The sequence below is a fragment of the Herpailurus yagouaroundi genome, unplaced genomic scaffold (genome assembly GCF_014898765.1).
Source record: "Herpailurus yagouaroundi ecotype Mexico unplaced genomic scaffold, PumYag 139, whole genome shotgun sequence".
NCBI lineage: Eukaryota > Metazoa > Chordata > Mammalia > Carnivora > Felidae > Herpailurus > Herpailurus yagouaroundi.
The window spans coordinates 73,616,197-73,631,328 of record NW_024412394.1 but is presented as its reverse complement, the minus strand read 5'-3'; the positions used below and the strand labels follow the sequence as shown (position 1 = coordinate 73,631,328).

Genomic DNA, 15,132 nt, shown 5'->3' with positions numbered 1-15,132 from the left:
CCTCTCTCCTTCAAAAATAAATAAACATTAAAAAAAATAATAATAATAAAGTAGTCCCATTGGGTTGCCTGGGTGGCTCAGATGGTTACGTGTCTGACTCTTGATTGCACCTCAGGTCTTGATCTCAGGGTTGTGAGTTCAAGCCCTGCATTATGCTCTGCTGGATGTGAAGCCTACTTAAAAAAAAAATAATAAAGAATAAAGTAGTCCCTTAACAAAAAAAAAAAAAGTAAACCCTTAACATTTAGGACCTATAGCTTCATATTCTTCTAGAATAAAATGTTTTGTATTTTTGGTTTACAGATGTACCTGAAGCTCAGAAAATAAAATTTCAGTCATCAGCTATACCATTTTGTGTATGTTAACATAGGCTCTAAATTTTAACAATTGGCCAGGCAACAGAAAAAAAAAATCTGAATATAGCATTGTACCAAGTCAATTCAATGCTCACCACTTGAAGCATATTTTATTTTTGAAAATTAGTGTAGCCTTGCAGTACAATCTTGCAGCAATTATTATTTTGTATTGGCTATTACATTAAGGGCTATACGGGATAGTAAAGTGAAGGTTGTCCTTGCAATTGAGGAACTTACAATCTCATTGAGGAGGGAGTATCTTTTATTGAATGTTTCCTCTTCAGCAAATTCACATACTCAAACCAGTCATGTGCACAAGAAAACTCAGGATTAACGTGGCAAAGAGAAGGTGTCAGAGATGATCAGGATTGTCCCTTCAGGACCAACTTTCCCTCCCTCAGTGTTAAATATATATTTGAAGTCCTAGACTATGGATGTGACAGATACAATATTTATGCATTCACTGTATATATATGGGAGCTATTTCACTTGTGAGCAGTACTTTCTCCATGTTTGCTTGAAGTGCTTTGTTTTAGCTCTGAAGGGCCACTTTAATCCATTTCCTCTGACCTCAGGGGTTCTCAAGACTTACAGAAGAGTTTCTGTCAGGCCACATTAGGAAAAAATGTCTACTTTTTGGCTTCACTTTTTCAGGATTTATAGTTAATGTCATTTTTTTGAGACCAGGTCAGGAAGAGATTTCTTCTTATATTAAAATTCTATTAAAATAAAAAGGGCCACTTAGGTAGGCTGCTAATTTTTTTTATAAACCCACAGATGTCTTATTAGTGGCCAAAATAAATACCTTCTCTGAGTCTTGGTTTCCTTGTCCATCATGCAGGGATGATAATACCTATATTATAAGCTAGTATTCTCCCAGGATGTATTTGGAGAATGTCAATATAAGGTTGTAGAGAGGATAACAGCATACATTTGGGAGTTTACTATGTGCCAGGCACTGTGCTAAAAGATTCCAAGTATTAACATAGTTAATACAGGTTAGAGTGTGAAAATGCCAAGCACAATGCCTGGCATATAATATGTGGTAAATATTAATTTCCATTTACCTTCCTCTCCATTTTAATTCCACATTAATTTACATCCAGACAATTACCTAGCCTAATATTTCTCAAAGTTGACTGTCCATTATAAATGGCTGGGGAGATTGGTAAAAAATTCCAGGCTCTATCCCCAAACCAGTTAAATTAGACACTAAGGTACAGACATATTTGAGAATCATGGATAACCTTTCCTTGGACTCGAGGGAATACCCACTCCCTTCCCAGTTTTGTTAAATTTATTCAGAAATATATTGCCTTATAACATTCAGGTATTATAAAGGACTGGGCATATAGTAGGGTCTCAGCACGTCTGCTCCATATTTTGACCCCTGGAGTCTTGCAGGATGTAATTAGCCTGATTCCACAAATGAATTAAGTACTTGAAGGTCATCATCCTATCCCTCCCCTCAACACCCTCCCCTCCCCCACCAACCTGGCTATATATATATTCCTTCAATGTTCCTTATCCATTGTGAATGCAAATAAACAAGATTCATTATGCTTATATTTTTCGTAAAGTCAGGTGCTCCAAACTGAACACTGTTAACGTCCAAATAACAGAATAGAAAGAACAGAATGGGATTTTTTTTTTTTTTTTTTTTAAGAGAGAGAGCACATGAGCAGGGGAAAGGGGCAGAGAGAGAATCTCAAGCAGGACCCATGCTCCGTGAGGAGCCTGATGCAGGGCTTGATCTCATGACCATGAGATCATGACCTGAGTGGAAATCAAGAGTCAGATGCTCAACAACTGAGCCACCCAGGTGCCCTGAATAGGATTATTACTGCTTATATTCTGCATAGTATATTTCTTTGAATGGATCTTAAGAGAACATTAGCTTTTGGGGCAGCAATATTACCCTTTCACTCCTAATAAGATTAAAATTTACCAAACCCTTAAATTTTAAAGTATTCATGTGCTGCTGAATTAGGTTTTTTCATGTTACACTTTATTTTTTATTTTATTTTTTGTAAGTTTATTTATTTTGAGAATGAGAGAAAGTGCAAGCAGGGGAAGGGCAGAGAAAGAGGAAAGAACAAGAATCCCAAGCTCCATGCTATCAGCACAGAGCCTGACACACCAAACCCATGAACCACGAGAACATGACCTGAGCTGAATTCGGACGCCTAACTGACTGAGCCACCCAGGCACCCCATTCATGTTACGCTTTATTGAAGTTTGTTTCCAACAGTTTACATGTATCTATATTAATTTTTATTCTATTAAATTAGTCTAATTCTTTTAACCTATTTGCATTTAGAGGATCATTAATTATTTCTAATGAGTAATTTTACCCCCTAATTTCACATCATTTACAAATCTGGTCTGTAGCCAGGTCACTGTTGAAGTTCTCCCAGAAAGCTTCCTTTCAGAGTGATGCAGTATCTTTAGGATCTTTGTATAAACCAAGGAGCTACCTACTCCCTCCTCCCCCCGTCCCCCCCAAACACACACATTTTAACTTTCTCCTAGGGCATCAGCAAGCACACTTGGTACCTCTTCAGAAATCAGGTAATGAAGCCCCCTCCATGCTGAGGGATGAGAAAGTGTGCCATTCCTCCCAGATACAGTCCTAATAACTGATACACTTTGTTTTTCAAATTCCCCTCTCAAAAAAGGAAACAACTTCTTAGTAATCTTTTTACTTTCACTCTTTTTTTTTTTAATGGCAGTATTACTATTTTGATATTACTATTTCAACTGTGGGTTTGAAACTTTTCAAATCAAAAAGCTGGAGAGATATTTAAAATGTTGTACAGCTTATTTTCATCAGTTGTCAAAAATAGAAAAAATATATTACAAAAGTACACAGATAAAAGTAAAATTGATAATCTTGATCAATTTCCATCAAGGTAATAATACTCATATTTAAAGATTGTTTTATAATTGGAGACTATAGGAGGCAAGTAGGAAGCACATATTATTGTGAAGAGTTACCAGTGATGTTGGGTTACTTCCTACAGCTCTGGATAGACCCAATTAGGACGCTGCCCCAGAATAACCACTTAACCTAGAAACTTAAAACTTATTTTGAGATTCATGAACTCCTCTACAAAATTCTAGAAATATGAGCCTTCTTATTCAGGGCTTGATTTCAGCACACATTTCTTGAGGTCCACTAATAGAGTAAAGGTTTGCATTGCAGAATCAGCCACGGCAACTGGATGCACGATTCCATACATGTAAGCCTTTGAATGTGTGACAGTAACTTCATTGCCAAGTCTTCATGTTTTTAAGATTCAACCTCTGATTCTAGAATTCATGGCAGTTTAGTATTGGGAAATGAGTGTGTTCTCCATTTGCTTTCTAGTCAGCATACATATCCAGCTTGAATCCATTTGCGTTTTCTTGACCACATTAATAGTGGCTAACACTGAGTGACAGATATTTAATCTTTACCACCTCACTGTTGTTTTTGCCTTAGCCCTCTCTCTTTGCTCATTTAAGTCACCAAAGATATTACCTAAAAGTAGTTTTTCTTTTGTTTTTGGAATTTGTCATTGTTTTCTTTATTAAAGTATAATTTACATACAGCACAAGAATGTTCATAGCAGTTTTATAACAGCTCAAAACTAGACACAAACCAATGTCCATCACTAGTGAATGAATAAATTATGGTGTATTCATACAATGGAACATGACTCAGCAACAAGAAGGAACAAACTATCGATCACGCAACAATTTCAGAATCATTGGTCAATGAAAGATGTCAGACAAGAGAGTGCATACTATGTAATTCCATATATGTGAAGTTGGATAGCATGGAAAACTTATCTATGGTGATAGAAATCCAAAGAGTGGTTGCCTCAGGGTTAGTAATGAGAAAGAAACATGAGCAAACTGTTGGGTGATAGTAATGCTGGATTCGGCTGATGATAACACAGATGTATCTATTTGTCAAAACTTGTCAAATTGTACAATCAAGATCCATCCATTTTAGTGTAAGTTATAACCTCATTAAATAACAGACTTAAAATTATTGTCATCAATTCAAAAAATGGAATTCTATTTGCCCATTTCTGCTATTTTTACTTTTCTTCAGTGCTTAAATACAAGTTGTTGACTCTACTTGTATGACCTTGTTTGCAAGTTCTTATTGCTGTATAATTTCATTTCTAATCCCAATTTTAGGATTACTTTTTTTTTTTTTTTTGGTTACCTTTCACCTTCAATTCTGGGCAAAAGTTGATCTCTCTAGAGATTTCCTTAACATACAAACTAAGAGGTTGTCATCCTCTGGTCACTGAAGAAGTTGAATCTGCTCATATTGACCTGTAAGTAGTACTCACATACTTATTCAATAATAATCTCCGTGTTTCCCTTTTCATTTCTGCAAATTTAGATGTCTACAAGATGATTCTCTGACCTTCTTTACTTGGACCCTTCTCTCTGACTCCAGCTTCAACTTACCAGTCTCTATTACCCTAACACAGTAGATTGTGAAGGGTGGCCCCCAAAAAAGCAGCGTGAGACTCACCTGAATCTTGTTAGAAATGCAAATGCAAGAACCCCACTTCTTCTCTATAGACTCAAACTCTGGAAGTAGAGTCTAGCAACTGTAGTTTAACTAGCAATCCAGGTAATTCTGATGCATACTAATGTTTGGGAATCATTGCCCTAAACCCCATTGCTGTTCTTGCTTTATCTCTTAGTTTCCTGAATTCAGTTCTCATTAGAAAAACAAAACAAGGGGCGCCTGGGTGGTTCAGTTGGTTCCACGACTGACTCTGGCTCAGGTCATGGTCTCGCAGTTTGAGTTTGAGCCCCGTGTTGGACTCTGTGCTGCCAATTCAGAGCCTGGAGCCTGCTTCAAATTCTGTCTCTCCTTCTCTCTCTGCCCTCTCCCTCTCACACACTCTCTCTCGCTTTCAAAAAATAAACAAACATTAAAAAAGTTTAAAAACAAAACAAGATATTTACCTATATTCTTAATGACATTTGAGTTCTCTACCCCATGGAGTTACAATTTGAGCCTCAGGTATCTAATTCTGCTCCAAGTACACACCTCCGTCTTCAAAGTCTTCTCAGCAGATTGTTAGAAATATCAGAAATTTCCGGGGCGCCTGGGTGGCACAGTCGGTTAAGCGTCCGACTTCAGCCAGGTCACGATCTCACGGTCCATGAGTTCGAGCCCCGCGTCAGGCTCTGGGCTGATGGCTCAGAGCCTGGAGCCTGTTTCCGATTCTGTGTCTCCCTCTCTCTCTGCCCCTCCCCCGTTCATGCTCTGTCTCTCTCTGTCCCCAAAATAAATAAACGTTGAAAAAAAAAATTAAAAAAAAAATAAAATAAAAAAAGAAATATCAGAAATTTCCATGTATGCTCTCATTTTACATGTGTAATCCTACAGTTTTTGTATCACTATCCCCATATGATAGGGAAATAGAAGCTTAGCAAATTGAAGTGTATTAATTTAGATATAAGTAACACAGGTTGTATTCAGTTAGGGTTCCTTATTTCAAGCTAGGGCACATCTCACCATATTGCAGCAACCTGTAATTTTAGCATAAAGACATTTAAATCCTAATTAAGTATACATAGGTTAGCTTTAATATTCCCAATCTATTCATGAATGGCTTTCAAAAGGGATGTATTTATTTACCTTTATATATCTGTTCATTTATCTTTGCATATGTTAAATAATACAGGTTTTCTAAGCTCCATCAGATTATAACTGTTTCCTGTATTTAAAAATACAATTCTTGATACTTACTGTCTGAATTAAACTGCTTGGTTTTACTTTCCTTCAGAAGAACAGAGTTAGCCAAAGTAGTTCAAATGTTTTAATATCCTTCTGGAATTTGCTGATATATAGACAGAACTGTCATTATCACTATGAAATGCAAAGAATGTGTATTTATTGAGGTTTGAGTCAATTGGGTGATTACTTATAACAGCACTTCATACTTAATTGTTATCCTCTTAACCAAGCTCTAACTTCTCTTAGTACAATAAGGAGTTGTGTTGAGATGAGTCTAGTACATGGTAGTCTAGGTGCTGTTGTAATCAATCATTTTAAGTAATGGTCAAACTTCTTCAAGTTTACTCTGAGGTCAATTTTGATGAATCCTCTCCAATTAGCTATTAAAAGCATAGATTTCATGTAACTAATTTTTAAAAATTATTTTATAAAGTCTTTAAAATAATATTATGTGAAAAAAATATGGTGAAGCATTTTATTTTAGTGCCAGCAAAACATTTTTTTCCTATGAACTGGAAATACCATATATCTAAAATCATTTAGAAGTAACTGGAACAAAGGCACCTGGCTGGCTGAGTCAGAAGAGCATGTGATTCTTGATCTCAGGGTTGTGAGTTCGAGCCCCACAGTGGGTGTACAGATTACTCAAAAATAAAATCTTTTAAAAAAAGTAACTGGAACATAGTGGACAAGTATTATTACTATGTCCCAGTGTTTTATATCTTTCTCATGTTATTCAAATTGTATCCTACATGGTCCAATTCAACTCTTTTTTTCACTTACTGCTCCATTATTTATGGATGTCTTTCATCTTTGAACTTCTATACACTTACAGTTTTATAGCAGAATTTGACATTGATTTTATTTTGTCTGCACTATACTCTATTTCATGTAGGTAAATCTTAGCATAAAAATAATAAAAATTATCAAGTCAGCTTTTACTTACTGAAAGCCATTGGGATGAACCCTTTGCAAATATTTCATCTTCCTAACAGTTCTGTAACTTAAGTTTTATTATATTCATTCCATATTTGAGGAGTTTATGGCTCAGAGAAGTCCAGTGACCTGCTCAAATTGAACTGCCTGTATGTGGCACAACTGAGACATGAAGCCAGAACTGTCCGCTTCCAATGTATGCTCTTTACCCAGTATACTAGGCAGGTTCTCTACAGAAATAGGGTCAATAGGAAGAGATTTATATGAGGAAATGGCTCATGTGATTAGGGAGGTCTACCGAGCAGTGTCACAATCTGCCACATGCAAGCTGGAAACCCAGGAAAGCTGAGTGATGTAGTATAATTCCAGTCTGAGTCCTAAGGCCTAAGAACCAAGTGAGCTGATGGTGTAAAGACCAGTCAAAGGCAGTAGAAGACTCATGTCCTAGCTCAAGTACTCAGGGAGGAAGCAAAAGAGGCAAATTCCTCCTTTCCTCTACCTTTTTGTTCTATCTAGGCCTTCAACGGACTGGATGATGTCTACTCATGTTGGGAAGGGCAATCTACTTTCTTGAGTCCGCCAATTCAAATGCTAATTCCAGAAACACCCTCACAGACACATTCAGAAATAATATTTAGTCTGGGCACCCCCTGGCCCAGTCAAATCGACACATAAAATTACCTATCACACTCAGCACACAAAGGTATGAGGTCATTCAGGTCACAGACTTTGTCTCTCACTTCTCTAATGATTGAGGAAAGCAACGCTATCTAATCTTGTTTTTGGCTATATATTATCATGGGAGGCATCATAACTAAATAAGCTTGTCTGAGAAAATTTTAATTTTGTAACAGTGATAGCTTAAGTATAATAAAGATTATGATTCAATTCTAATAGTATACACAGCATAAAACATACATTGAAAATTCATGCCACAGTTGTTTTATGAATGTATGGTATGTAAAATTATCATAAATATTCTCTTCAGAGCAGTTTAATTTTTTTTTTCCAGAGCAGTTTTAACTTTAACCTAAAAGGCTGACAAACTAGTCAGATTATCATTTTAAAGACCACTTTCTCCCTCTAGTGACCAGGAATGAGAATACCATGTCATATTCACAGGCATTTAAAAAACTGATTATCAATGTATATGTGTACTTCCCCCTATGGTGTCTGGGAAATTTGCCAGCTATTTTGATTATTACAATGGATGTAGGTGTGATTGGTATTCATTAGGGACATTAGGGATGCTAGATCCTGCAGTGTGGAGAACAGTGCCCCATATAAAGTAATTATCCAGTGTTAAACATATAGATGAAAAATATATTAATTATTATTTAAGCCTAGAGCCTAGCACCATTTTACATATGAAGACATTTTGCACTGTTTTATTTTTATTTATTTATTATTATTTTTTTAAGTAAACTCTACCCCCAACATGGGGCTTGAACTCAAGGCTCTGAGATCAAGAGTTGCACATTCTACCAGCTGAGCCAGCCAGGCACACCCCTCACCTCCCTGCACTGTGTTAAACACTGCATTTTTTGAAAGCAACTTACTTCATCTACTCTTAAACACTGCTTGTAAGATACATCGTTATCTAACACTAAGAATGAAAACAATTGCCAGTTAAACTCTGACACAAAGCTTTCTAATGCTTATAATTTTTATTTTATCCACAATCAACAGAGTGAAAAGGCAACCTATAGAATGGGAGAAAATATTTGCAAACTATATATCTGAAAAGGTTAATCTCCAAAATATATAAGGAACTAGTGATTCTATAGGTGTAGCCACCTAACTACTTCATCATGTCATTTAGTACAGGCATGCCCAACCATTTATAAATTAAAATAGATATTTTAAGAATTATTTCCCTTTTATTTTTCCTTGATATTACAACCAAGATGTTATATTAATTTAAAAAAAATTGCGGTTCCTGGCTGGCCCAGTCAGAAGGTATGTGACTGACTGTTGATCTAGGGGGTCATGAGTTTGAGTCCCACGTTGGGTGTAGAGATAACTTAAACTAAAAAAATAAATTTAAATGATGGTACACTATTTGTGAATTTCAAGAAAGAAAACAGGAGTTATAAAATACTCATTATAAGTAATGTTTTTCTTCTAATTTTTTTTAAAGTTTATTCACTTTTGAGAGATAGAGACAGGGTGTGAGTGGTGGAGGGGCAAAGAGGGAGACACAGAATCCGAAGCAGGCTCCAAGCTCCAAGCTGTCAGCACAGAACCTGAAGCGGGGCTCAAACTCATGAACCATGAGATCATGAAGCTGAGCCAAAGTTGGCTGCTCAACCAACTGAGCCACCCAGGCACCCCAGAATGTTTTTTCTATTCTTCTAGAAAGTTTCCTACAAGCACAATTTGATTGCCCCTGTCTCAATAATTCTGCTGTTCCCATGGCTGGGTTCATGGGTCCCATACCTGGTGTAATGCTCTGCTGTGCCATCTTCAAAGTCTCAATAAATTTTGAACAAGGAGCCCCACATTTGTACTTTGCACCAGGCTTGCATATGACATAGTGGTCTTGACCGCAACCAACAGAAATAATAATAATCTCTGGCTTTGAAGTAACACATCTTTACATTTTCAAAGTGCTTTCACATCTGTTATCTTTTTTGATCTTCACAATTAAGCAGTTAGAAAAGGAGAGAAAGTGGTAGAGAAGATACACCTTGAAGTCAGAATAGGCTTCAGTACAAATCTAGACGCTGCAGTAATCTTAAACTAGTGATATCATTTCTCTCATCTTCCCCTTCCTTTTCTGTAAAATAGCAGTACTACCTGTCATATGAAAGTTGATGTGATAATTATGTGAAGTAACATAAAGCACATGGTAGACACTGAATAAGTCTTTCTCCTTTTAGCTCTTCTCTAAAGGATGCCTTCTCCCCCAACTCCCAATGTGCAAAATACAAAAATTGAAACTAAGACGTTTAAATGATCTGTTAAATGTGTTAATCTGGGTCCTCTGAAGAGCAGAAGTCAAGCTGGGATTAAATGTGCAAAGTTATTACTAGGGGAAATGACTGTGAGTGAAATGGGGAGGGGCCCAGAAAAAAGATGGAAGAAACTTTTGACCAGGAAGCAAGTCTGACTGAATGAAAAGAAGAGCAAGAGAAAGTTGGGTGAAGTGGCCTAGACTCCTGTGCCATCCAGGGAAGATTCACGAGGCCATTGAGGAGTCCTTGAGTCAGCCCGGGTCAGTGGTCAGCTGAGTCCCGCAGTTTTTAGGAATGGTTTTACCTTATGTATTCTAGCCACACTCAGTCTTGGCTGGAGCAGCTCACAGGAGGTATGGCCTGAATGCAAGCAAAGCAGGGTACAGATTTCAGGGTACAGCATTCAGGCCCTTGGACGTTATTCTTCCTGTATTTGGAGGGCTGTAAGGTGCATCTTCATGGCCACCACATTAATCTCCACACTGAGATGGTGCCAAAGCCAGAGGCAATTTGCCAATTAATATATGTCTTACCATGAGTGAGTTAACTCTCTGTGATTCCTGTGTCCTTGTTTATGAAGTTAAATGTATTAAAATGCCTAATGCAACCTTGACTCTTACCTGCAAGAAATTCAGTTAGCTCGGTATCTTCTTTGAATGTGAAGTTAGTTGTTCTTCAGCCATTGTTTTCCCAAAAAGTAGGACGGCTTTCTGTTGGAATTGGCAAGTCTACCTGGCTCTGGACACATGGAGTCTGTCTGCTAAAGATGCCTTCGTCCTGTCTGAGGAAGAGAAACATTTCCATAGAATGCCTCTGTTGCTGCTCAACTCAACTCTGGGCTTTGGAGCCCAGGAGAGGTGACCCATTCAGTCAGAGAGACATAACTCCTTCCATACATTAAGGGTCATTTAGGGGAAATTGTTTGAAAATCAAGTATCTTTTGGCTGTAATGGTCCATGAAATAATTATTTTTTTTATTTTTAATTTTTCCATGAAATAAGAAAAGAAGGAAAAAAAGACACGGAGATGGGGGTGAGGGTGGAGGAAAGAAAGCAACTTATAAGGAAGGTTCACCTATGTAGAGTGCTGACCCACTACTCTGAAAAGTGAATAAAGATAGGTTGGGTGATCTTATTATTCCCATTTTTTTCAAAGTAGGCTCTACAACCAACGTGAGGCTTGAGCTCACTACCCCCAGATCAAGAGTTGCATGCTCCTCTGGCTGAGCCAGCCAGGTGCCCCTTATTTTTCCCATTTGCAAAATGTGGAAATGAGATTTTAAAAAGTCAAACCACTTGCCCAAATTTCCATTGCTCGTTAAGGCAGAGCTGGAACTCCAGCCCATGTCTTTTGCCCTCCTCTAGTAAGACTAGGTCTACACAATACCAATAAAAAAAACACAAATGAACAAAGGGAATGTTACATTTGATGGATGGAGAACTGCAGACGTAGGGCACTGAATCGTGAATTCCTGTTTCTCCTTTTAGTAACTGGGTGCTTCCCCAACAATTGTTAGTATTTTTCTGGATGGGCAGAGGGGAATAGGAAGATACGATTTAACATTAAATTGAGATGGTCATATGGTCTTATTTCTAAGAAAGTACCTTTGCATTTTATACATTGTGTAGAACTGCAGGACGATATAATGAATGAGTGCACGGTTCTTGAGTCAGATTACCTGGTTTCAGCTTGTGGCTCTATATTGCTGCTGTATGACCTTGGATAAGCAACTCAGTTTCTCTTTGCTTGAGTTGCTTCTGAGGTAATGTAAAATGGAGGTCATAATATTATTACCTCACAGGGTTGTTCTGAGGATTAAAAGAGATAGCACATTTAGAAGACACTAAATAAATGTAGGCCAAAATGAATATATAACCAGAAACCATGTCACTCTGAAAAAAGAAAAAAAACTTGCTGTTCAAGAGCAATAACAGTGGATGTTTCCTAAGTTTTCCAGTGTTTACTATATACTTTAGTAAAGTCATTCCTGTTTGACTATATTAGTTTATTTTTGAACTTCTGTTAAAGTCCGTGTCCTGTGGCAAATGTACCTTCTAGTTTTTCACGACATTTTCTGCAAATGCTTTTTCATACAGTCGTGTTACTGATATATCTTTTTCTCTGTAGTGAGGTTTATTGCCAATTGCCATTAGGACAGGCTCTGTTGTGTACCAAAAAATCCTATATTCTAATACGCAAATCAAATGATTCCTATTTATAATACATACATCTACGCAACTCAAAATGAAATGCTAGCAGAGTCATATTATTCATTTTGGTAAAACCTTTTAAAATTTACATTTAAATCAAATCATCACATTTTATTAAAATGGTCAATGAGATAGTCAGTCACTGTAGATGCCAAGGATGAAGCCACTATACAGCCATCCTTGTCCAGCTGGGATGAGGAGACTGATCTGCGTAAAGCAACCAAGAGAGTCAAAGATAGAAGGTAAGTACTAAATTGGGTGGCAAAGGTCATAGAGCTATAGGACTATCAGAATGATAAGGGAAGGTTATGCGTAGGAGATAGGAGGAGGCATTTTGCCAATTAATATATGTCTTACCACGAGTGAGTTAACTTTCTGTGATTCCTGTGTCCTTGTTTATGAAATTAAATGCGTTAAAATGCCTAATGCAATCTTCCTGAGATAGGCTTGAATGGAGTTTCAAGAATGGGCAGGCTGGGGCGCCTGGGTGGCGCAGTCGGTTAAGCGTCCGACTTCAGCCAGGTCACGATCTCGTGGTCCGTGAGTTCGAGCCCCGCGTCAGGCTCTGGGCTGATGGCTCGGAGCCTGGAGCCTGTTTCCGATTCTGTGTCTCCCTGTCTCTCTGCCCCTCCCCTGTTCATGCGCTGCCTCTCTCTGTCCCAAAAAAAAAAAAAAAAAAAAAAAAACAATTAAAAAAAAAAAAAAAAAAAAAAAAAAAAAGAATGGGCAGGCTATTATTAGTGGAAAATGATTGCAATGACAAGAACAATCAAAGCTATGGACAGGGACGTTTCAAGTAGTGGAGGTAAAAATCTTTCTAAAAATTTGGTATATACAACAAGAGAAAAAAGTTTACAGGTAGCAGCCTCAGGTAATTTTATAATTTTCTGTTGCAAATAGCAAATTCTTTCTTCTATGGCAAAGGAACTTTGATTCAGCATTTGCTCTTCTCTGCTTCTTGGCTCAGGTTATAATCCTAGAGAATTAATCCTCCCACAGTACAAAGACTCTTTAAGAAAGGAAACAAGGCAGAATAGTGTCAAAGAGTGACTCAAAGTCACAAAGTCACTTAATGATAGCACATTGCTTACTAATTGATTTCACCCCACAGAGGCAAAATAGGATTTATTAAAAGAGGAAAAAAAAAGGAGAGAAAAATCATTGTAGTCTGAGAAGAGTGAATCTTGTTTGCACAATTTTTGTGGGATATCTGATTAGTTGGCAGCAATTTGGACAGTCTGTCCTTGAGTAGGCTGACTAGGGGTACAAAAATATCTTAATTGTTTACGAATTCTCTTGCAAACCTTTGTGAGCTAAACTATGAAGCTGCAGGGCAAGCTGTTTCCCTTTAATGTCAGTGTCTTTTCCATCAACACCTCATTCTTAGCTGTACTGGGTCTGCACTACTTCCCTCCAGTCTCCTACCTGCTGCTGCTTGTTTCTAAATCCAATTCCCCACATGCTTCCTTTTCACTGGATCCTCTTCTGAGTCCTAATTTCAAAGTGATCATAATCTGGAGGATCTGTAGTGGAGTTTCTATTACAAAGAATTATAATCAGGGGCTCCTGGGTGGCTCGGTTGGTTAAGCGTCCGACTTCGGCTCAGGTCATGATCTCACGGTCTGTGAGTTCGAGCCCCGTGTCGGGCTCTGTGCTGACAGCTGGGAGCCTGGAGCCTGTTTCAGATTCTGTGTTTCCCTCTCTCTCTGCCCCTCCCCTGTTCACGCTCTGTCTCTCTGTCTCAAAAATAAATAAACGTTACAAAAAAATTAAAAAAAAGAATTATAATCATTTTTCTAATATGAATTTAAGATGTTAAACGAAAATAAGCAAAATTTAAGTTTTCCTTCACTCTTGCATTTTTCTAAGGACTAACACCAGTGTTTTCATACTCCAACAAACAAAACAACACATAGCACAGTATCGACATCACTAGCAGATGAATTGTATGAGCTGACTTGAATAGACAAATTTTAAGTAAATACTTTAACATTTTAAATGTTACTTAAAATATTTTAATTTGGACAAGTAATAGTTTCAGTGCCTGCAAACAGTTGATTATTGCTTCTGCCCTGCAGTAAATTATAACAGGGGCATATTTTGGCAAGTATTTGCTGGCTTCATGCCCACATGCATTATAAAGCAGGAACTCCTTTTAGATTAGGATTACAGCCTAAGGATAAGCAACATATATTATGTACAACTGTGGAAATTAAAATCTCCTGAGATCACATCTTTTTCAGAAATGCTTAACGGCTAAATTTGCATGCTCACGCATATGTCACTTCTAAGTAAGGAAAATACATTTGCTATTTATATTAGTTAAAAGGGATGAGGAAATATTGTCCAATCACTTCATAGGTATTGGCCAAAGTACACAAACAAATTGAAATAATCATTATGTCTTGTTAGGATGAGAGAAACTTCCCTTACAATTGCTCCTAATTTTTTAAACCATCGCTTAACAGAGCAACACTTTTCTTAAAAATCAAACTCTGCTCATCTCAATTCTTTGATAATAGTCACGAATCTGTACATTAAAAAAGGCAGGCAGGCGCCTCGTTAGCGCAGTAGGTAGCCCTCAGTCTCATAAAAAAGGCACGCAGGTGAATTGCTGACTCCTCCTTACCATCCACGAACGGCCCTCTGAGCTGATGAACTTGGACCATAACCTTTCTTACCTTTTAAGTAAATATTTTAAGAGAAAAATTAATAGCATAGGTGTCTTAGTAATACATACAGAGCCTTAGAAATGCACATTGACACAGTTCTCACATGTTCGAGTTTGGTCTGCACCCAATCACGTAAATCAAATCTTTTCCAGAAAGACGAAATTCATCCATTTTATAACACAAAGACAAAAGCATACCCTTGACTGACGTAATCATTAGGTGCAGCGAATTCTCGCGCGACGT

The 15,132-nt window shown here is 37.4% G+C and overlaps 1 long non-coding RNA gene across 3 annotated transcripts; it reads right to left on the bottom strand.

The window, feature by feature from the left end:
* Positions 1-2,566: 2,566 nt before the first annotated feature.
* LOC121029942 (uncharacterized) lies at positions 2,567-15,104 on the bottom strand. Of its 3 annotated transcripts, XR_005789992.1 has the most exons (5): positions 13,643-13,871; positions 11,686-11,815; positions 10,628-10,788; positions 6,127-6,246; positions 2,567-3,022 (listed from the first exon to the last, which is right to left on the bottom strand). It is a non-coding gene; the product is annotated as an uncharacterized LOC121029942 (long non-coding RNA). The 3 variants fall into 3 exon arrangements; XR_005789991.1 differs by lacking the exon at positions 6,127-6,246 and having other exon boundaries at positions 13,643-13,866; XR_005789993.1 differs by lacking the exons at positions 2,567-3,022; positions 6,127-6,246; positions 13,643-13,871 and adding an exon at positions 14,993-15,104 and having other exon boundaries at positions 9,319-10,788.
* Between the last annotated feature and the right edge of the window lie 28 nt (positions 15,105-15,132).